Source organism: Halichoerus grypus, chromosome 8 (genome assembly GCF_964656455.1).
Source record: "Halichoerus grypus chromosome 8, mHalGry1.hap1.1, whole genome shotgun sequence".
In the NCBI taxonomy this organism is placed as follows: Eukaryota; Metazoa; Chordata; class Mammalia; order Carnivora; family Phocidae; genus Halichoerus; species Halichoerus grypus.
In genome coordinates this window covers 91,630,977-91,654,903 of record NC_135719.1, presented here as the reverse complement: position 1 = coordinate 91,654,903, position 23,927 = coordinate 91,630,977, and the positions used below count along the sequence as shown (strand labels likewise).

At 39.2% G+C, this 23,927-nt stretch overlaps 1 protein-coding gene across 3 annotated transcripts in view; it reads right to left on the bottom strand.

Moving 5' to 3' along the window:
* The window catches only part of PRORP (protein only RNase P catalytic subunit), a 128,741-nt gene that overhangs the window by 99,709 nt on the left and 5,105 nt on the right, over positions 1-23,927 (bottom strand). The gene's annotated exons all lie outside the window — the stretch shown is intronic.

Below are 23,927 nucleotides of genomic sequence, written 5' to 3'. Positions count from 1 at the left end.
TCCCAAATTAGAAAGGAACAAATCAGGCAAGGAAAGGCGATAAACATGGCTCCCAGAAATGCTGTTAACCACTTTTTTTTTTTTTTTAATTCTACTTTCAGTTAAAGGAGTTCATCCGCGCTTACACATTCTGGAAATCCCCTCTGCTTTACAACCAACCAGGAAACAACTCTAAAGCACCAATACTGTGCCAAACTTCCCTCCTTCCCTGGAAGCAAATACACAGAAAATTTAAGTCCTTGCACTAGATGATCCCAAAACAAAACAAAATAAAAATATGCAGAGCTGAAACTCAGTGGAAAAACTTCCCCCCAAAAAACAGAAAGTAAACACTTTTCAAATAAGAGAGAGAAAAGTCTTGAAGAAAAATTTAGCACGATATAGAACTTGAAGCCCTCAAAAAGAGTTCCCAGAGAAAAGCAATTATAGAGGGTTGTTCAAGGCTCCTTTTAAGAATCTTTATAGATTTTTCATTGTCCACCCTAAAAAAATGATCAAACTCAAAATGTTTCCTTTAACAGTAACTCTGAATACTGTATTATTATTATCCTTCTCAGGTACAAGCACAAGCCCTCAGAGGAGCTGTGAAGGTACTAAAGGAGCATGGACTAGCTCTAAGTCTCTGGATTTGCATCTTCTCTACGGGCCATCCATTACCTTATAAGACTTTGGTCAAGTCAGTTCACTTTTTTGAGCCTCAAGGTTCCTCCGGTATAAAGTGGGCCCACCTACCTACTTCAAAGGGCTATCATAAGGACTCCATAAAATTAAATGATTTGACTATAAAAAGTCAATACTACAAAAGCATCTAGCACGTGCATTAGATAAGGAGTAATAATAGTACAAGTTTTATCAATAGTTTGTCACTATAAAAAAAGGGAGGGATACCAGGAAAATAACCTTCCCCACTCCTGTCTTCACATGGTGGTAGGGTAGATGGATCCCTGTAAGTACCAATAACCTGCCTCCATATGTGTAAGAAAAGCATGTCTACACTTCATTTTTTCCCAGGTGTTCTGGTTCAGGGGCCAAACAAACCATTCAGCTCATCCCCTTCAGAAGGGCTCTGGACTGAGACCAGATCCATTACCCTTGCAGGATGCATGTACAGATGATTCATAAATCAAGTGTTCTCCACTAGGACCGCCTGTCGTGCATCCCTGAAAACTACTTTATGCTTTACAATGTGCATATGTCTTCTGATTCTGCCCTCCAAACAACGCTGTGAGAAAACGGAGATACACAGGGAAACCAAGTTAACCAATTACATAAAAAACACAGAACCTCTATTTCTGGCTCCTGCTTTACTTCACTACTTTACTGAGCTGAATAAGCTATTTCTTTTGTTTATAAAGCAGAAACAACATTGTTTCGGCAAAAGCCATCAAAGTTTAAGATTTTCGCACTAGCACTGAGGCAGAATTTGCTATCACCTATACTCATTTTTATTGCTAACTACAAAAGATAATTGTTTGGGTTGTCTTTTTGTCCTCTTCCAATGAAAAAAAAAATCAAGAATAGAAAAGGGAGAATAGAGAAGGGAAAATTTTCAATTCCTGGAATTTCTAGTGTCTGAGTAAACAATATTAATCTGACTACAGTAAAATAAGCATACAGTAAAGCCTTGTGCATCACAGTAATAAAAAGTAGCCTCTTGAAGCTGCCTACATGGAAGGCAGAAAGGAACTGGGAAGCGGCTTCATTCTGAAAGAAATCCAAAAGGTGAAAGTCAAAAGTAAATTGGAGAGGCAAGAATACACAGGCAGACATCTTGGGGATATCCCGGGAACACTCATAAGCTCAAATGACGTGTCTCGTATATCTCATCAGCGGTTTTCCCTCCCATGTCCAACTTATACAAATACTGAATAACTTAAAACAACGTACAACTAGAAGATGAGTCACTCCACCAGTAAGCAATGAGATTAAGGGGAAATCCTATTTTCCCGTGAACTCTGACCAAGTTTGCTTGGCACAGTTTGCATCTGTTTGCATTATCCCTGTTAGCAATGACTGCTGATCCATGTTTGCACACTTTTTCGGCTACCATGAATTAAGCAAGTAATAGCAAGGTAGGTGTTAAGCACTCTCCCAGCCTCAAAAAAACATACATCAAACTAATAAGCAGAATTACTAGTAAGTGTAAATGGCATGTGTAATCGAATCCAAAGATCTGAGTGTGAATCCTGACTTCAACAGTGTGGCTGTGGCAAGTTACTGAACTTCTCTGAGCCTGTTTACTCATCTGTAGAGTATATAAAATACTCCTTCCTTCAAAATTATTGTAAAGATTAAGCAATATAATTAAGTACATGGTAGCTCTTGCTAAGAAATATAAGCATTGAAAAAAAGAAATATAAGCACTGGATGATAACGTATAAATAACAATATTTACTGCACGCCTCCTGGATGCCAAGCATCATGGAGAATACAAAGAAGGGTACCCTGTCCTTCAAAGAGCTTATAATGTGGTTGAAGAGACAGATAACCAATGTGAAAACCTAAGCACTAAACGAGAATAGACAGTATAGGGTTAATAGCCAAGTGTGTGCCAGGGTTCTGAAATGCTACAAGTTCCAAAGAAGAAAAGATAAATGCAGACTAGAGAGGCCTTCATGACAGAAAGGGGACTTGAGACAAGCCTTGAAGAAAAAAAAGATTTGGGGACAAGTGTACATTTTAGAGGAGGAGAAAAAGCAGAGGAAGGAAAGGGCAAAGCAGGCCAGAGCCAGTGAGCAGTCAGCTCTGGCTGCAGCAGGTGCTCATAGAGGAGAATGATAAGAGAGATGAGGCTTGAAAAGTGGGTTGTGGCCAAAGAAGGAGTTACTTTTAGGGTAGGAATGGGAAACGGCACCAGGTTTTTGGGCAAGGGAATAATGTAATCAAATCAGTGTTCTGAGAAAAAACTGACCTGGCAATAGTGAGAAAGAACAATGGAAGGAGAGTGTCAACACAAGAAAACCAGTTAGGAGGTTAACATGGAAGCTGAGGTTGAGGAAGGATCTGGTGGAGGGTTGGAAGCAGTGGGAATGGAACAGCAGAGGCAGATATGAGAAATCCTGCCCAAGAGGATCTGTGACTGATTAGACACAAAGGTTAAGGATCAGAGAGGAGTCAAAAGCAGTTTTATTCTCTTCAGTCTGGGTGGCAAAGAGTAACGTCACAAAAAGAAACTCAATGGTATGTGATCAGAAGCTAGAAGGGAAGGAGCGTTTGTGAAGAATCTGATTTGTGACAGTGAATTTGAGTTCATAATGGCATAATCACATATAAATGTCACACAGGTGATTACACTGATCTAGCATTTGCAAGAACAGTCAGGATTAAAGAAGACAATTTGGGAATCACTGGGACAAAAGAGTACTAAAGCCGAGGGGGTAAAAAAAAATCCCATCCAGGACTCCATAAAGGCTCTGGGTCTTTTTCCAGGAGAAAAATGTATTCCACTGCAGGGAAATGGGTTTTCTCCTCCGGTGAGGAGAGGACATGGAGTCCAGGAGAGCCCAATATTCATAAAAGTCCTCTTAAAGAAGGCATCCAGATCGTGGTGTAAGTCTTTGTAAACAGCAGCGTCAGCCTACGTATAAAAGATCTGTGACACAATGTGAATTAAAGATAGGGAGATCCTACCTTGAATGGCCATCGTCACTGGCTGCTCAACCCCATTAGGCACTCCACTGACCTAGGCAGTCTGTTGAAATACACTGCACCTGTTTCTTCTGTATTTGGCCATTTTCAGATAAATGTTGGTGTCCTGAGCTTTGGGAAATTTAATCTAAGTTAACCTAATTTTACCCTGGATATATGTGTGGTGTCTACCTACAAGTCCAAAACCCACCTGAAACACTGCACACATATCTACACAAAATTTTACTGACGTTTCTGGGGGCTCAGAAACCCATGGAACAGAACCCCAAAACCATCAGAGGTAATTACAAAACAAGGAGAGGAAGAGTTATGATCCCTTCTTCTCCCCCCCAAAATTTACCATCACTCCTTTACTTTATAAGGGTATTCTACTTTAAAAGTTTTATTCTAACACAATAATGCTAAATTAAAAGTAAACACTTTTGGATTTCAATACTAGTTTAGCTTCACTGATAACACAGCTGACAGTCAGGAACAATGAATGCTGTGCTTTGGATTTGATCATTCAGCTCTGCTAGTTCTGGAAGTGATCTGCCAGGTTATTTTGGTACTTTATATAACAATCATTTCCTTACATATATCACAACACTACGTTATACCCCTTAAAATGATACAATGTTATATGTCACAGATCTCAATAAAGTTGGAAAAATAAAATAAACATTTTAAAGTAATAATCAGTTCTTATTTTCTAATAATCATCTGGTGTTTCTCTGATTGCACAGAAGCCTGATACTATAGTATCAGTGAGCAACTTGGGAAGCGGTCACTTTAAAAATTTCTCCATCCAAAGGTCTGGCCCGTGTTTATTTGCAGTACAGGCCCCCAAATATATTTTGAAAAAAATGAATCACAGTTATTAGGTCATGGGATATTGCCTGCAGAAAAGGTATTAATTTATGATAATGTCTTTCACCTTTCACCTAATGTTTAATAGCTCCTGAGCATTCACTCTACTAATAAGTTCTTTTCACTTCTCAGGGACATTGCACCCAGGAACAGTACCTGATATGGCCTTACCCTATTTTCCTGAAAAATACCCCCTCACTTTTCTCATTTTGGGGAATTTGTAGGTTAAATAATCAGTTCAACCCCAAAGACAAGCATTTATACTGTATTAATCTGCAAAGGAGATAGAGTATTTTTATTAACATGGCAGAATGCAATTTTGCCATTTATGGTCTTTCAGTTAGTTTGCAAAGAAGCATACTGTTAATTAAAGCAGTGGTCCATCAAGATGAATGCCCGCCTCTGAGACTACAGGGTCATCTGCTATTTCAAATCATCTGGGCAAATCTACCACTGGCACAAATGCAGTGAATTTATAAACAAAACAAAACAAGTGTTTACATCAGCTGTGTAGGTAGCTCAATCCATAAATATTCCACTCTTTCCATTATAAATCTCCAAAAGTAAAGCCAGCGTTCTTAAGTGCAGGAAATCACATTTTACTACCCTGCAGCTGCTCATAGCTCAGGAAAACACAAAAACAAAGAGGAAATACACCTGGAGATCTTATTAAGAGTGGAAATCCCCTTACTCCACATCTTCCAATTAGCACTGCTGAGAACATAAGCTCTCAGGTTCAAATTTCCCTTCATGGAAGGCCTAACCACACCGGAATTAATCTGCAGTTGCCACCTGCACTAAAGACAGGGATACATGCCCTCTGGAGCATTCCAGATTGCCACTTTAGCTATAGTTTTCACTACAGAATGGATTAACATGTAACGGATTTTTTTTTTAAACTCCAGAACAGACATTAATCTTTCTGCAAAGCGAAAGCAGTGTGGTTCAACAGAAATCTCTCTCCTGCTCTTGATCTAAATTTCATCTTTCATGCGTTTCCTAATGGCAAAAAAGAACATTTATCATGTGCAAAAGACATGACAATTTTCAGTATTTTTAAATATTTGATTAAAGAAGGGTGTTTCACTTTCTATAGTGACATTTCTAAACTATTTTCACATTTTACAATGAATATTTGGGGAAAAATATAGAAAGATGTTGTCTCTGCATGTAATTCACTAATGATACATTGATTTATTAATCTCCCTCTTCATAATTTCTATCCTGAAAGCATCCATGTATTTGTTTATGGCAACTTTTTTAAAAAAATGATTTTTACAATGAAAATGTCAAACATATACGAAGTAGAATAACATAATAAATTCCAATGAACCCATAAACTAACTTTGTCAACTCAGGGCCAATCTTGTTTCATATGTAACCCTACCCGCTCCATCCTCCATTTCCCAGTTATTTATCTTTTTAAGATTTTATTTATTTGAGAGAGAGAAACAGAGATAGCAAGAGAAAGCACAAGCTGGGAGGAAAGGGAGAAACAGGCTCCCTGCTGAGCAGGGAGCCCCACTCGGGACTCGATCCCAGGACCCTGAGATCATGACCTGAACCGAAGCAGACGCTTAACCGAATGAGTCACACAGGCACCCCTCCCAGTTATTTTTGAAGCATATCTCAGACATCACATCATTTCATCCTTGAAATTCAGTGCATAGCTCTAAAATATAAAGTTTTAAAACATAACTCACTGGCATTATTACACCTAAAAAATAATAAACAATAATTTCCTAATATTTCCAACAACTGGTGTTCAGATTTCTCTGATTGTTCACATCAGGAATTAAAAGCCAACACAGTCCACACCCTGCAAATGATTGATACAGTACAAATTGCTTTTGATTTACAGGTCTCTTTCTGTCTCCTTGCAATTGATTTACTGGAAGATACTGGGTTGTCTCACAGAGTTTCCTATGGACTGGATTTGGTATTGTAGTCTTCAGGTATAACATATCCCCTATATTTCCTATAAATTAGTAGTTGGCTCTAGATGCTTGATCAGATTCAAGTTTGATACTTTCACATACCACATTGTTAACTCTTTTATCTCTTATTTCTTGAAACCTACCGGGAGAAGAACCACTGGCTAAATTTCAACCCAATGTTAAAAAGTAGTACTGAATAATAAGGAGTGTCATGTGCTCTGCTCAAGACTTAACTTTGAATTTCTACCTTTGAAAGGCAGAGAAGTAAAGAGCTTCACCCCACTGAAACCTCAACAATGATTTGATGCTCCCTTTCTTCCTTCCCAGACTGACACTGCTAGATACAGATTCTGCATTTTTATTCATCTAAATCACAACTTCCTCTTCTACTCTGTACTGTTTTCAGGGCTCCACTCTCAGCTCTGCTCCCACTAGGAAAGGATATGGAAAACAAGAATACAGTAGTCCCCCTTATCTGCGGAGGATTTATTCCAAGACCCCCAGTGAATGCTTGAGACCATGAATAGCACCGAACCCAAATACATTATGTTTTTTCTATACATACATACCTATGATAAAATTTAATGTGCAAATTAGGCATAGTAAGAGATTAATGACAATAACTAATAACAAAATAGGACAATTAGAACAACATACTATATGAAAGTTATGTGAATGTGGTCTCTCTCTCTCAAAATATCTTTCTTGGACTGTACTCACCCTTCTTGTGATGATGTGAGGTGATAAGATGCCGATGTGATGAGATGAAGTGAGGTAAATGACACGCACTGTGACACAATGGTAGGCTACTACTGACCTTCTGACAATACATCAGAAGGAGGATCATCTGCTTCCGAACCATGGCTGACTACGGGTAACTGAAACCGTGGAAAGTGAAACCGAGGATAATAGACACTACTGCAATGAAGTAACTTTCCAACGGTCACTATAAAGATGATGTTAGGGGCGCCTGGGTGGTGCAGTTGGTTAAGCAGCTGACTCTTGGATTTAGGCTCAAGACATGACCTCCTGAGGGCGCCTGGGTGGCTCAGTTGGTTAAGCGACTGCCTTCAGCTCAGGTCATGATCCTGGAGTCCCGGGATCGAGTCCCGCATCGGGCTCCCTGCTCGGCAGGGAGTCTGCTTCTCCCTCTGACCCTCCCCCCTCTCATGTGCTCTCTCTCTCCTCTCATCCTCTCTCTCAAATAAATAAATAAAATCTTTAAAAAAAAAAAGACATGACCTCTTGAGATCAAGCCCTGAATCAGGCTCTGTGCTCAGCCTGGAGTCTGCTTGGGATTCTCTCCCTTTCCCTCTGCCCCTCCCGCTGGTGCTCTCTCTCTCTCTAAAATAAGTAATTCTTAAAAAAAAAAAAAAAGATGATGGTGGCTCAGTTGGTTAAGTGGCTGCCTTCAGCTCAGGTCATGATCCCAGGGTCCTGCTCAGCAGGGAGCCTCTTCTCCCTCTGCCTGCCACTCCCACTGCTTGTGCTCTCCCTCTCTCTCTCTCTCTCTCTGTCAAATAATTAAATAAAATCTTAAAAAAAAAATGAGGTTAAATGAGTTAATAGTTGTAAAGTACACACAATAGTGACTAACATATAATAAGCCTTATATAAATGTATGCTTTATTTTTAAAAAAGCATAGTTAAAACTAATAAGCAGACTTTTTTTTTCAAAGATTTTATTTACTTATTTGACAGAGAGTGAGAGCAGGAACACAAGCAGGGGGAGTGGGAGAGGGAGCAGCAGGCTTCCCGCCGAGCAGGGAACCCGATGTGGGGCTCGATCCCAGGACTCTGGGATCATGACGTGAGCTGAAGGCAGACGCTTAACGACTGAGCCACCCAGGCACCCCATAAGCAGACTATTTTAAAAGATCTCTTGAATTTCTTCGAGAATACAAATACTCCCTTCTACCTTGCATTTTAAGGGAATAATGTATTCCACATATAAGTAAATGTTCCAGATAACTGAGGCATGCTCCTTTAAATACCCAACTTTATTCCATTTTAATCTTTTAAAGTCAAGATAACCCTGGACAGAAATTGTTGTTAGAAATATGTTACATACTTTCCTTTATCAAATGAAGAACACCAAACAATCTCATTAAATTTCTTAGTGACCTGGTATTTCATTATGAACATAGGTAAGTTTAATGAATAGAACTCAGTGGGGTAACTCAGTTGGCTGGGCGGCTGGCTTCAGCTCAGGTCATGATCCTGGAGTCCTGGTATCGAGTTGCACATCGGGCTCCCTGCTCAGCAGAGAGTCTGCTTCTCTCTCTGACCTTCTCCCCTCTCGTGTGCTCTCTCTCTCTCAAAAAGATAAATCTTAGAGAAAAAAAAATGAATATGACTCCTGGGTGGCTCAGTTGGTTAAGCATCTGCCTTCGGCTCACGTCATGATCTCAAGGTCCTGGGATCGAGCCCCACATCGGGCTCCCTGCTCAGCGGGAAGCCTGCTTCTCCCTCTCCTTCTGCTGCTCCCCATGCTTGTGCTCTCTCTCTCTCTGTCAAATAAGTCAGTAAAATATTTACAAAAAAAGAGACTGAGTTTCAGCCAGAGTGACATGAAAAGCTCTTGGAGAGTTTTAAGAAGAGAAGTGACATGCTCTGACAGGGATTTAAAAGGATCACTGGCTGAAGACAAACTTGGGCGCTGGGAAACAGGGAAACCAGTTAGGAGGCTACTGCAGTTGCCAGGTCTAGAGATAATGGTGCCTTGGATCAAAATCTTGGTAGTAGTGAAGGTGATGAGAAATGGCCAGGAAAGGGACAGGATTTTCTGGTAGACTGGAGGCAGGGTATGAAGGAAAGAAAGCGGGGAGTCAATAATGAGTGACATTATTGGTATCTGAATAACTAGAAGGAGAAAGTTCTATTTACCAAGAGAAAAAAGGTGGTAAGAGGGGCATCTTTAAGATCAGGAGTTTAGAGCTATGGAAAATGAAGGAGACCTTTGCCCTTACTCTCAACATTTCTGCTGCTGCCATTTCACATTGATAGTTTTCTCTTCCCTCAGAAGTAAACAGTCTTCAGTACCAGTGTGTTATTGTTTCTAATCTATCTTAGTCCCCATTCTATTCTCTAGGGAGACATAAATGAAAAGGCAATAAAAACTGATACATTTATTCAACAGTGAAAGAAAAACTGAATCAGAAATCTGAGGCAGCATTTTCTAAGGAAAAGAAACTAAAAGTGGGGTCACTCTGGGTAGTGCATCACTTCCAACACATTATTTCTAAAAATTCATTTAAAATGGTTATTTAGAACTCACAATATTTTTCCCGTAAGTACAAATTTATTAGAAATGACTTGGTTTCCATGCCAACTACATAACGGGGCTACATTATAACAATAGCAGTACCAGCCTGAATTCAAGGGAGAAAACATCACGGGGTATAAGAGAGACCAGACTTTCTTGCCCTTGGCCTAAGAAAAAAAAAGTTTCTCCTTTGCACACTCCCACCTTGTTCAAATCTCCCACACTAAAGGTACCTTTATCCTCTGCCTCTAGCGCTGTAACCTTCATGAAACCTCCCATTCTACCATCCTCTTCAAGTCTGTCAGGAAAAATGTTCTCCATGTCTAAAAATTGGCCACCCAACTCTAATACAGTGGCAACCAAACACCGACCACCACACACAATTCTCATTCCCTTGTAAAACAAAACTCAGCAAGGCATCAGAAGGAAATGCACTGCTTAAAGATAATTCTAATAAAAATAACATGATCCCAGTTGGAAGAATTTCAGCAAGTACTATATAAGAGAAAATGAAAAAGAATACAGAAATAATGGAAATATTTGATATTGAGAAGGCCACTGCAAAGAATCCGCCTGCTTCTCTTTGTATGTTTTCACCCCTCCTGTACTTCTAAACTCATTGATTTTTCTGTAAGTTTCACCATAATTCTTGCACCAACACCCTGGATGATCTAGAGATTACACGCTTATTTTCCAGTTTTCAATTGTGGAGCTGAAGAAGAGGGAATAGGGAATAACATTAATGATTAATTAAGTATGCATTAGGTAAAATGTTCCTAAGTTAAGGACTATATTCATTAATGGAGTTTTATAAAGACTTCAAAATATATGAATTTAAAACTATACTTAGCATATAATTACATTCCTTTCTCAGGTTTTTTCTTAAACTACCAAACCCCTCAAGTTTGCCATTTGTCACTCAACACTTTTTTAAATCTTGGCGGAGGAGGGGGGACACCTCATAGTTCATCCTAGAGATAACTAGAGCTTCAAACCCAGAAAAAATGAGCATGCAGAGTTCTGAAGACTTTAACAAAGGGCTCAGTCAGCTCACATCTTTCACGTTTGCAGCTGCCCTTCAAACCAAAATCAGTAACACCACCACCACCAACAGACACCTATGTTAGATCAGTTCTTATACTGACATTCATTTGGGTCACATGTGCTGTCTTAAGTCTGTAATTAGAGAAACACCAGAAGGTCTCCTTTCTGTCAATTAACTCAAGAGATATCATCAAGCAGAACAAATGGTCTGATTTAAACTTAACCCTAAAAACTCAATTAAGTGTACCACAGGCGATTTGCCTTCCTCCAATTTCTTTTTCAGAAAACAGAATCCCAAGTCATTAAAGTTTTATTTAAGAAATTCTAAATCACAGGATTATGGGGGACGGCTATTGGGATTAAAGTTTCATTAAGAGTTAAAAAAAGAGTTTCATTAGAAGTTCAAAATGAGAGGACCATGGTAGGCTATTATTTCCCTCTTTAGAGCTATCTATTTTGACTGAAATTTTTTATAATTAATAAATATCATTTTTGTGATTAGAACAAAAACACTTCCATTTTGGAAAGTGACAGATGGATGGGGCATCTGGGTGGCTCAGTTGGTTGGGCATCTGCCTTTGGCTCAGGTCATGATCCCAGGGTCCTGGGATCGAGCCCCGCATTGGCTCCTTGCTCAGTGGGGAGCCTGCTTCTCCCTCTCCCTCTGCTTGCCACTCTTCCTGTTTGTGCGCTCCTTCACTCTCTCTGTCAAATAGATAAAATCTTTAAAAAAAAAAAAAGGAGAGTGGCAGGTGGGGATGAAATAAGTCTCAATAAGAACTAAAAGAGGGGTGGCTGGGTGGTGCAGTTGGTCAAGCATCCAACTCTTGATTTCGGCTCAGGTCATGATCTCAGAGTCATGGGATGGAGGCCCGTGTGAGGCTCTGCACTCAGCGGGGGGAGTCTGCCTAAGACCCTCTCCTCCTCTCCCTCTGCCCATCCCACTTGTGCTCTCTTTCTCCAAAATAAATTAATTAATTAAAAAAAAAAGAACTAAAACAGAAGACACTAAATAGAAAATATGCCGGAAACAAAAAGCTGAGTAGTGAGACTGTTCTTTGTTTTAACTTGTTTTGTTAATGTTTGTATAATAAAATTGAGGGAAATAAGTTTTACTTAAACTTTTCAAAGAGAGAGAAAAAGGAAACTACATCTATAGCACAGTATTTCTAAAGCAGTGGTTCTCACGCTGTGGTTCAGGAAATCTGTAAGGTTACAACCTATTTTTATAATAATATTAACATGTTATCTGCCTTTTTCACTCTCATTTGCTCACAAGTGTGCAGTGGAGTTTTGATATAATATCAAAGAATAACCACAATTATCTGAAAATGTGAATAAAATAATCTCACCTTTTCTAACTATGTTTACCTCTTTGAGCTTCCATTTTTTCATATGCTTCAGCCAAAATCACATACAACAGACTGAGTACAGAAACAGATATAAAAATTCAGTTGTCTTCTATTAAGCCATGTAATTAAAGACATTTACAAACATATAACAATGCCTCTCTTTTCACAGATTGTTTTTGTTTTGGACAACAGTTATTACTGAGGAAATGTTATTTATATTAACATGTAATAGTTTTTATATTGTTATTTCAAAGAAATTAATACATATTTTTAAAGGTTCTCGGTTTTAATTTCTAATCCAGTAATTAATTATCAATAGATAAAATCCCACATAAACAAAAGCTCTCAGGAGTCCTTAATTTTTAAGAATGTAAAAGGGTCTTGGGGTGCCTGGGTGGCTCAGTTGGTTAAGCGTCTGACTTCAGCTCAGGTCACGATCCCAGAATCCTGGGATCGAACCCTGCATTGGGCTCCCTGCTCAGTGGGGAGTCTGCTTCTCCCTCTCCCTCTCTGCCTCTCTCTCTCTCTGTCAAATAAATAAATAAAATCTTAAAAAAAAAAAAAAAGAATGTAAAAGGGTCTTGGGGCACCTGGCTGGCTCAGTCAGCGGAGTGTGTGACTCTTCGTCTCGGGGTTGTAAGTTCAAGACCCACATTGGGTGTAGAGATTTTTGCTATTCTCAAGTATTTGTTAGGCTTTAAGAAAAATCACTCTACAAAGGAGTATTTTTTAAGGTACAAGAAACAAGTGAAGTGAATTTATAACTTACAGGACAAATGATTAAGATCAGATTTGCTTCACAATCATCTGAGGGGCAAGGGAAGAACAGGTGGAGGTATAAATGAAGTAAGAATGGCCATGAGTTAATAATCATTGAGCTGGGAGTTTGTTATACTAGTCTCTCTCCTTTTACATATGTTTGAAATTTTCCCTAATAAAAAGATTAAAGAAAAATTGAACTCATACCTTAACAGTTGAATTAAAAAAAAAAATCTGACTGTAATGTAATTTATTGCTAAGAATGAAGGAAAATAAGGGGGAAAGTTCTTACTAATATTAAACTAACAGTATCCACATAGCTCCAAACGCTCTTTTTGATCTTCACTGACGTTCTCTCAATTAGTTTCATATAGTTAAATCAGTAGGACATGCATACTATTTGGAGTTCTGCTTTGTTCACTTAAAATTCACATATACAGCTCCCATCTTTATCTGCTATCACTAACCAGACTTCAAAATGGCATAGATATCTTTCAGTTTAGTAATAAAAGAAGCTTGCCAAATCCTTTAACCTGATTGATCGGGCTGTAAAACCTAGAATAATTTTTACATGTTATACTATTGCCATCTGCTGGCTGTGATGTCTAAGTACAGTAAACAAAGGTTTAAAGCAGAAAAGCTAAAATGACTGAGGTTTTCTCCCAAAATTATCCTGTAGAAAAGAAGCTGCCATACATACATTAGGGCTCCTCAAAACCTCACATTAGACAAGATGGGGTGTGTTCAGGGTGGTATGGTTATAAACCAAAACCTCACATTAGAAGCAGTGGTTCTCGACCCTGGGCTGCATTATAAAATCACCTGGGAGCTTTTGAAAATCCTGATGTCTGGGCCCCAAAACCGGAACAATTAAATCAGAATCTCTATTTTATAAAAATGAAAGGCAAGCCACAGACTGAGAGAAGATATTTGCTGAAGACATATCTGACATAGGAGTTTAGCTAGAATACATACACTGTTACAACTAAATAATAAGAAAGCAACCCATTTTTTTTTAAGAGTTTATTTTTTAAGTAATCTCTACATCCAACATGGGGCTCAAACCCAAACCTCTGAGATCAAGAGTTGCACGCCCCACCGACTGGGCCAGCCAGTCACCCCGAAAGCAACCCAATTTTAACAATGGGCAAAAGATCTGAACAGGCATCTCACCAAAGAAGATACATAGATGGCAATTAAGCACATAAAAAGATGCTCAACATCATCAGCCATTAGGAAAATGTAAATTAAGACCATGATGAGATACTACTTCAAATCCATTAGAGTGGCTAAAGGTAAAGAGACTGACCATAGTAAGTGTTGACCAGGATATGGAGCAACTATAATATTCATATACTGCTGGTAGAAATGTAAAATGGGACACCACTTTGGAAAATGGTTTGGCAGTTTCTTAAAAAGCTACACACACACCCACCATAAGACCCAATCATTCTACTGCTAGATACATATCCAAGAGAAAGAAAAGTTGTAGTGGGTTAGTATCCCTTCTGAAATTCATGTCCACCCAGAATGTGGCCTTATCTGGATGCAGATGTAATTAGTTAAGATGAGATCGTACTGGAATAAGGTGGGCCTTAAATCTAATGACTGACGTGCTCATAGGAAGAAATGGCATACAAAGAAGAGGCAGAGAGTGAAGAAATATAGCTAACAGCCCAGAAAAACCAAGGATACCAGAAATTGGGAGCTTGTGAAGCTTTAGGAAAAGAGAAGTAAGGATTCTTTCCTAGAGCCTTCAGAAGGAGCATGGCCATGTCAATACCTTGATTTTGGACTTCTAGCCGCCACAACTATGAGAGAATAGATGTCTGTTGTTTAAGTCACCAGTTTATAGCAATTTGTTACAGCATCCCTAGTAAATAAACACAGAAGCACAAAGTACAAAGACTTCTACAAGAATGTTCTTATTAACTATATTTTTAATAGCCCCAAACTGGAAATAACCCAAATGTCCATCCATAGGTGAATAAATTTACAAGTTGTGGTATAGCCACCCAATGGAATGTTATTCGGGACTAAAAATGACTGAGACACAAAACATGGATGAAATCTCAAAATTATTGTACTGAATATAAAAAAAAAAGACAAAAACCACTATATATGGTATGATTCTATGGTGTTTACCTGGGGGTGGGGTGGGGGAGCAAGAGCGAGGTACAGGAGTCATTACAAAGTGGCATGAAGAAACTTTTGGAGGTGATAGATATATTCATTATACTGACAGTGGTGACAGCTCCACAGAGGTATATATGTGTCAAAACTCAAGTTGAAGGGAAGATGGCGGAGATGGAAACTCCAAGAATCTGTCTCTCCCACCTAGACAACAATTACACTGACAGAAACTGATGTAACTATTTTGGAACTCTGGAGTCTGTTGAAGGCTTGCAACTTGCAGGGGAGGCCTTGGATGAGAAACTGTCCTTAATTTTGTTCAGTTTTAGCTCCTAGCGCAGCAACAGCTACCTATCCCTCACCCCACGCCAAATGGCAGGCAACTGCCATGTTCCTAGAGCAGCTTGCATACCTGTTATGGGAGCCAGACAAAAAGGATCCATCCTCCAAATAGTGGGGATCTACACTCTGCTGATTGCTGCTTTTGATCAGAGGTTCAGACAACAAAGCACACTCACAAAGAAAAAGAAAATCTGAATACATCTATATGTCGTAAGGAGATAGAATCAGTAAAAGAAATCTCCCAACAACAACAAAAGCTCTGGACCTGATGGTTCACTGGCAAATTCTACTGAACATTTAAAGAATTAATACCAATCCTTCTCAAACTTTTCCAAAAAACTGAAGAGAGACTACTTCCCAACTCATTCTTTGAGGCCAGTGTTACACTGATACTGAAGCCAGGGAAAGAAACTACAACTACAGACCAAGATGCTCCATGAACATTGATGAAAAAATCCTCAACAAAATACCAGCAAGCAAAATTCAGCAGTATATTAAAAGGATCACACACCGCATGACTAAGTGGGATCTGTTTCTGGAATGCATGGATGGTTCCACATATGAAAATCAATCAGTGTAAGAGGCCACATCAACAGAATGAAGGGGAAAAAAAACACATGATCATCATCTCAATTGAATGCAGAAAAGCATTTGATAAAACCCCCTTTTCATGATTAAAAAAACCGAAAACTAGAAATAGAGGGAAACTATCTCAATGTAAAAGCCATATATGAAAAACCCACAGCAAACAATGGTGAAAGACTGAAAGCTTTTCCTCTAAGATTAGGACCAAGGCAAGGATGCTTGCTTTCACCACTTCTATTTAAATATATACTAGAAGTTCTAGCCAGAGCAATTTAAGCAAGTGAAAGAAATAAAAAGCACCCAAATCGGAAAGGAAGATGTAAAATTATCTTTGTTTGTAGATGATTTGATCATATATCCAGAAAATCCAAAAGCTACAGTAATCAAAACAGCGTAGTACCAGGGGCACCTGGGTGGCTCAATCGGTTAAGTGGCCGACTCTTTTTTTTTTTTTTTTTAAGATTTTTATTTATTTATTGAGAGAGATAGTGATAGAGAGAGAGCATGAGAGGGGGAAAGTCAGAGTGAGAAGCAGACTCCCCGCTGAGCAGGGAGCCCGATGCGGGACTCGATCCCGGGACTCCAGGATCATGACCTGAGCCGAAGGCAGTCGCTTAAACAACTGAGCCACCCAGGTGCCCATGCAGCCGACTCTTGATTTTGGCTCGGGTTATGACTCAGGGTCTTGAGATCCAGCCCCGCATCAGGCTCCACACCCAGCATGAAGTCTGTTTGTCCCTCTCCCTCTGCTCTTCCCCCTGCTTGAGCTCCCTCTCTCTCTCTCTACCTCTCTCTCTGTCTCATAAATAAATAAAATCCAAACCCCCCCCCCCAAAAAAAACAGCGTAGTACTGGCATAAAAACAGACATATAGACCAACAGAACGGACACAAACCCAAAACATCTCATGTATGGTCAAATGATTTCTGACAAGGGTGCCAAGACCATTCAATGGGGAAAGAACAGTCTTTTCAACAAATGGTGCTGGGAAAACTAGATACTGACACGCAAAAGAATGAAGTTGGACCCTTACCTAACACCATATACAAACATGAACTCAAATGAATCAAATCAAATATAAGACCTAAAAGAGTAAAACTCTTAGAAGAAAACAGAACAAAAGCTGCATGACATTGAATTTGACAATGATTTTCTTGGCTATGACACCAAAGACACATGGTAATAAAAATAAACAAACTGGACTTCCCAATATTTAAAAATGTTCGCACATCAAAAGACACTATCAACAGAGTAAAGAGACAATCCATAGAATGGGAAAAAATATTTGTAAATCATATTACCTAATAAGAGTCTGATATCTAGGGCGCCTGGGTGGCTCAGTTGGTTAAGCCTTCGGCTCAGGTCATGATCCTGGAGTCCCGGGATCGAGTCCCACATCAGGCTCCCTGCTGAGCAGGGAGTCTGCTTCTCCCTCTGACCCTCCTCCCTCTCATGCTCTCTCTATCTCATTCTCTCTCTCGCAAATAAATAAAATCTTAAAAAAAAAAAAGAGTCTGATATCTAGAATATATACAGACCACCTAAAATTCAACAGCAAAAACCAAAAACCCAGTTCAAAAATGGGCAGAGGAATGGAATACACATTTCTCCAAAGATACACAAATGGCCAACAAGCACATGAAAAGATGCTTAACATCACTAACCATTAGGGAAATACAAGTCAAAACTATAATGAGATATTACCTCAGACCCATTAGAATAGATACTATTAAAAAAAAACAAAACAGAAAACAGTACGTGTTGGTAAGGATGTGGAGATATTGGAACCCTTGTGCACTGTTGGTGTGAATGTAAAACAGTGCAGCCACTGTGGAACACAGTTCCTCAAAAAATTAAAAATAGATTTAGCACATGATGCAGCAATAACCCTTCTAGGTATATACCCAAAAGAACTGCAAGCAGGGTCTCAAAGAGATTATCTGTAGCCCAGGCTCATAAACAGCATTATTCACAATAGCTAAAATGTCTAATCAACCCAAGTGTCCACTGACACTTGGATAAATAAAATATGGTATATACATACAATGGCATATTATTCAGCCTTAAAAAGGAAGGAAATTCTGCAACATGCTACAACATGGATAAACCTTGCGAACATTATGCTAAGTGAAATAACCCAGTCAAAAAGGCAAATACGTCCATTTATATAAGATACTTGCAGCAGTCAAAATCATAAAGACAGGAAGTATTGTGGTGGTTGCCAGCAGCTGGGAGGAAGGAGAGAATGGAGAGTTACTGTTTAATAGGTATAGTTTCAGTTTTACAAGATGAAAAGAGTTATGGGGATGGATGATGGTGATGGTTACACAACAATGTGAATGTATTTAATATCACTGAACTGTACACTTAAAACCAAAATCTCGAGGGGGTGGAGTGCAAGTATCATTAATTTAAGCCGTATTGAAGTCAGTTCCAGCTACTTGCTCCCAGCACAAAATAATTTAAAATGCTGAACATGATATAGCTCTAATATATAATGCAATGAATGGTGTCACAGACTGAATTGTGACCACCTCAGAATTCATATGTAGAAGTCCTAGCCCCAAGCACTGCAGAATGAGACTGCATTTGGAGATAAAGCCCTTAAAGAAGTGATTAAGGTAAAATGAGGTCATAAGGATGGGCCTTAACCCAATTTGACTGGTGTGCTGGACAGAGATACCTGGGACGCTCAAGCACAGAGGAAGTCCATATGAGGATAAAACAAGAAGGGGGTGATCTGCAAATCAAAAGAGAAGCCTCAAGAGAAACCAAAACCTGCCAACACCTTGATCTTGGACATCTAGCTTCCACAACTGTGCAAAAATAAATTTCTGTTGTTTAAACCATCCAGTTTGTGATATTCTATTACAGCAGCCCCAACAGATTAATACAAACAGTGAGCAAAAACAAAACAAGAGACGAAAAATCTTTGGGAAATGATACTCTGGAGCTACAGTTTACCGTGGGGTGCATGCCAAACCCTGACAGTTGGACAGTGGTGCTGGCCAGGGCCTGGAATGGCTCTTCCTGTCAAATCTTAGCCTCAAAGATTTCACCTGCCCTCTAACCTCAGCCTTCTAGTATTCTTTCCTTTACTCCCACTAAACCTTTTCTTCTATTTTTTTTTTAAATTTTTTTATTGTTATGTTAATCACCATTAAACTTTTTCTTCTACCCTACACTGAGACTGCTGGTCCCTTGAACTCTCCTAGACAGTGCTCTCTGGCCTTCCCTCCTTCCCCATATAGTCTGAGCGCCATAGCAATCATGTTAACTACTCTGTCAAACGAACGACCTTCCCTTGCTCCCCATCATACTGTCACACCTCACCAACAAAACCCAAAATCTGAGCCAATGCTACATTTTGTCTTCACTACTACCATTCCAGGTGAGCCAAGCTCTGTCAGAAAAATATTAAATCATGTAAAGTCAAGTCTACAAATTACTGATTCAAATCTCAGCACCCACCCCCTGCCACAATCCTGCCTGGAGTTAGCATCTCCCCAATTCTTTCTTAACAACCATTCCAAACTTTCTTCACTGTCTCTAGTGTTGAACAGACTCCCATCTGGTGTCGACTAGACTTTCTACTTGACTCCAACCTCTCACCTTGCACCCATTTAACACAGATGTCATTTCCTTCAAACTTCTCTCCCTCCACCGATATATTTATATCTGCACCCATATTCACTTTCTTTTCTACAGTCTCAGATGAGGCCTCTCCTTTCTAACTTCCCACATTTGCGCTCTTTTTGGCAGCCCCTCCGACTTCTGAACCTTGCTCATTCGTCATCCATTCTCTCCCCTACCTGTCCTGCTTATTTGACATGTTTATCTTTACTGACACCCTTTCTTCATCACCTAAACATGCACAAGTCTTTCTCACATCTCTACATCCTCCCTTGATTTCTACCATCCTCCAGCCACAACTATCCCATTGCTTCTTATTTTCATCTAAACTTCTCAGAAGTATAGTTTACCCTCAATGTGTGTTCACTGAGTTGCTCTAACTTGGCTGGCTTTGGCCCCCAGTGTAAGGCTGAAAGTGTTCTTCCTGAAGTTATCAATAACTTCCTAGTTACTTAGTTCTTAAGTAATGCATTCTCTCAAAGCATGCTATAGGACTGAGGACAAAGAGGCCCTCTTCTAGTACCCGCTGTTCCTTCAAAGTCACTATGTCTCCACTCCTCACCTCATACCAGGGGTCAGCAAATTTTTCTGTAAACGGCCAGACAGTAAACAGTTTAGGTTTTATGAGCCACACGGTCTCTTGTATATGTACCCAATTGTGCAAGGAAAAAGCAGCCACAGACAATACATAAATGAATGAGTGTGGCTGTGTTCCAATAAAACTTTATTTATAAAAATACATAGTGGGCTAGATTTGCTCTGCAGGCCATAGTTTGCTGACTCCTCCTCTTTGCTAGCACCTTGTGTCACCCCAGGCACTTCTACATTTCTCTAGAATTTGCCACCTGACTCAGTTCTTCATCACCAGCCTAAGTAACAAGGCACATTACCTGGGACGTGGGAAGCAATCTGTAAACATGGCTACAATTATTATTTTTTTAAAATTATCATACAGACACTTTCAATAAATCTGTGGACGACCAACTAGCACTTTTGGCTCTGTTTCTTCATCTACTGAACTCTCACACTCTGGACTTTGTCATCACTGCAGAGCACTCTACCTCTGAAATCTAACCTCTAATATACACTGATCAAAATCTCCTGCTTGTCATTCTCACTCCTCTCATGCTCACTCTTCAACCTCCACAAGCCTCCAATCCACTTTTATCTCTATTGTCTCCTAATCCACGAGCTCCCACCCATCTTTACTTCCTATCAAGCTTGATCTCATGGTCCCTTCATTGCGCTATCCTCTCACCTACACCCTCAACTCCTGTTTTCCAACTGTACCAGACTAGCAAAGTCCTGTACCATCCCATCTATCTGCCCTCTTTATTCCTATACCTGGATGGCCCAGGACTGCTGAAAATGTCTCACAGATCAATGCCATTACAAACTTATGCTCTGGCCCCAGCTGGGGCTTCAGCATCACCCAGCAATACTTTCCCCAATCCTCTCACAAATAATCCAAACTTCCAAAGCTTAAAACTCTCCTCAAGGTCCCTTAGGCTTAGGCTAGCATACTCTCTCTCACCTTCAAATGACCGATTTACCTCAGGCTCTTCAGAGAAATTAAGAGATGTGAATATATGTTTTCAACTCTTTGCTGCACCAACACACTTAACTTGTCCACTATCCTAATTCCTTTCCTCTAGTCCCAGAAAAAGAGTTGCTTCTACTCCAATCCACCAGCAGTGTTCTGGATCCATCCTTGCCCCTTCTACCTCACCAATACTACAAAAACCAAACCCTGCACAAGCCAGCCACATCGTATGACTTTCTTTGCTGCTCTTTACCCATGGATACATTGCTTATCCTGAGATTCCCCATATTCAAAATGGTTGATATCTTTGCAAGGTTGTTTTGAGTGTAACAGATCTATAAGTGCCTGACATATGGCAATCATTTCACAAATGGTAGCAATTATTATTATTATGTTAATAGCCTGAGGTGAAAGGCGGTGTGACAAGACATGCAATACAGGATTGGAGACCTTCAGTGGGGAAAAAGGGAAGCATACCTGGAAAGAGAAAAAGAGAAAATAATTTCCTTTGACCTAAAATGTTCCAATCTTTCTGTGAATATATCCAGTTGCTCTGTGAATTACAGTAATTAGATATATGACTACTCTTTGCTATTCTCACCATAGTCTGGAGCCTGCAACTCCTCTTAACAGTGTAACACTCTCCACGGGGAAGATTTGCTCTGGGTTCTAAGTCTTTGCCAACAGAGAAAACTAACAAATCTTACCTCCATTAAATGAGAATTAAAGTGATATACATTAAAAAGGAATTATAGCAATGTTTAACCATTGAGAGGTGTCAAACAAAAGTATTCAATTTATGATTCCATCATTGGGACAGAAGCACTTCAAGGTGAGAACCTGGGACATCCTGTGCCAGAAATAAGAGAAGTGCAAAAACTGGGGATAATGGGTGCCTGGGTAGCTCAGTCCGTTAAGCATCTGTCTCCGGCTCAGGTCGTGATTGCAGGGTCCTGGGATCGAGTTCTATATCAGGTTCCCTGCTCAGTGGGGAGCCTGCTTCTCCCTCTGCTTCTCCCTTTGCCTCTCTCTCTCTCTCTTTCATGAATAAATAAATAAAATTTATATATAAAAAAAAACTGGGGGCAAAAACTGATAGGGTAGTGGAGGAAATGTCAAAAAGACACAGGAGCTGGCTTGAAGGGGCTCCCAAAGGATAAATCCAGGATAATTTGAGCATCAAAAAGAATGATGGTGGTAAAGGACGGATTCTAACACAATTAATCAAAAAAAGAAAAAAAAAACAGTCCTCATGTCTAGAAAAGGTAATTAAAAAAATAAAAAGCAGGAGCTCCAAAAAAAAAAAAAAGAGAGTGGAGTAATACGTGAGGCCAATGCAGATGTCCTGTCATTCTTGCAGATATCCTGTTAACTCTTCACCCAGTGTTTTTCGCATCATGGAGATGATTTCTACTTTGGGAGGTTGTAAAGTGGTGATTTTCTAGTTATTTCATTCCTTCGACATTTATTAACTGGTATTCTATAAAAGATTTCTCTCTTTTTATTAAATAAAAAGTTGAAAGGTGGGAAGACTATTCAGTTAGTCCACAACAGAAATGGTTAAGTCTTTAACAACAAACAGCATGAGTTGCACACAACCTTGCATCTATCTTAACATCTACTTCAGAAAATACACATAAGTGTCCAATAGATGTTGGATGAGAGAAAGGAAATTTATCTGTTCAAATCATATTTCAGCCGGCAGAAATTCCTAAAGCATTAAGAGCTGCTACAACCAGCTGGCTGTCAGGTATATATGGAACTATGGATTGTCACTGGAACTTTTCAAACAATGAAAGGCAACAGAGTGTGACAGCAAAGGTTTTGGGGTCAGTCGGACCTAGATTTTATTAGTGTGGTGTCCTTGGGCAGATTTAATCTCCCAAAGTCTCAATCACTCTATCTGTAAAAGAGAAATAAAACAGTACCATATAGGGTGGTTATAAGGATTAAATAAGATATAAGATAATGAATGTAAAGTACTTAGCATCACTTAGTAAGTTTTAACTCTAATTTTATCAATAAAATCAGCTAAAAGTTATTCCATAAAATGAAGCTCATGTTTTTATGGACCATATTTTGACTTTATTTTGAAGATTAAAGGTCTTCATATGATCTAAGGGCATTCTGTGAAAATTTTAAGTCAAGGTAAGAAGGCAGAACAATGTTCACTTCTTGTTTCTATTTGGTACCTTGAAGAAAAAGCATTTACTAAGATAATAAGCGACCTTTCCCCAAGGTAAAAGCATTTTAGTTCTTCAACTTAATCTTAATAAACCAGTATAAAGTACTGAAGATTAGCAAAATGAAGCTATTAAAAATGACTAACGGAATCAAATTCAATACTAAGAAAATCTGGAAATAATTTTGTCAAGCTACCTTAAACTCTTTTCATTAGAGAAGTTGTAGGTTTTGTTGCTACTGATCAAAATTTTTTTAAGAATACATTAGAGATAGGATATGACAAAAGATAGGAATTACAAAACATGAAACCATGTTTTCATGGGAGTTACTGAACACAGTTTTTTGGAAGTACTTAGACAAAAAAATGAGCACCTATCTTTTTGGCTTAAGTGGACCTATGCCTAGATAAAACAGGACTGACTCCAACAGATGGATGACAGTCTACCCCAATTATTCTGCTAAATTCTAAAGCAGTCTCTCCTAAAGGTTGGCAACTGTAGCCAGCAGGCCAAATCCAGCACACAGTGTATTTTCATAAATATAGTTTTAATGGAACACAGCCATGCTCATTCACTTATGTACTGTATTTCAAGTTGAAAAGTTGCAGCAGAGACCATATGGCCCACAAAGCCTAAAATATTCGCTATTCGGTC